We start from the raw sequence: 927 nt of genomic DNA, 5'->3' as shown, positions 1-927 counted from the left end.
CATGGTATTGTATCATTATTCCATGGACTAAGGCTGGGATACATCTAAGCTACAATAATAAAATGCAAGTGTGTAAGATCTGAGCTATTCAGCCTAGAATTATNTATGGTATTGTATCATTATTCCATGGACTAAGGCTGGGATATATCTAAGCTACAATAATAAAATGCAAGTGTGTAAGATCTGAGCTATTCAGCCTAGAATTATAGTTCTTTCTATATCCTAAACAAATTTGCAAATGAGTATTTGGCCTAGTCATCTGCCTGTTACTAGATATATTTATCTGTTTGAAATAAGGTCCTCAAATGTTTCAAAACAATGTAAGAATAATTGGGTATTGATACAAGTGTTTGTGAGACCTAGCTATTATTCTATTAACTATTGGAACTAAATTAGAAATTTCTTCAGTTTGGTTTGGAGAAGAGAATTTTAGTGCAATCAGTTTACTTAGAGGGATGTAACTTATGAAATATTTTGTGTTACATCAATGGAAAAGTCAATTTTATTCAAGTCTATTAGTAATATGGAAACAACATCTATTTGTACATGTTATCTTATAAACAACTTATTTCATAGACACTGTTTTGAACTTGATTATTTGAGTGTCATTCAAAATCTTTTGCTGTAATTGAAGTTAACCTCAACTTGGTGACTTTTATGTGACTTCATTTGTGTATCATGGGTTATCTTTTTGTATGTTCTATACCCTATGTTTTTGTGTGAGGGTTGAAATCCTTGTCTGTCTCTGCTCCTTCTAAAGGGGGAATATTAGATAATTAAATTGAATCAGAATTAGTTTAAATTCAATGGCATTTAAATTAATACTGTGAAGTTAAAAAAGGTTTGAGTAAAAGTTCTGAGGAACCAACAAGATCACATGAATATGGATTTGTGTGTGTGTGTGTGTGTGTGTGTGTGTGTGTGTGT

This window comes from Vombatus ursinus, unplaced genomic scaffold (assembly GCF_900497805.2).
Source record: "Vombatus ursinus unplaced genomic scaffold, bare-nosed wombat genome assembly UNPS02014797.1, whole genome shotgun sequence".
Lineage (NCBI taxonomy): Eukaryota > Metazoa > Chordata > Mammalia > Diprotodontia > Vombatidae > Vombatus > Vombatus ursinus.
The sequence above is the reverse complement of the archived record's forward strand: the minus strand, read 5'-3'. Positions refer to the sequence as shown.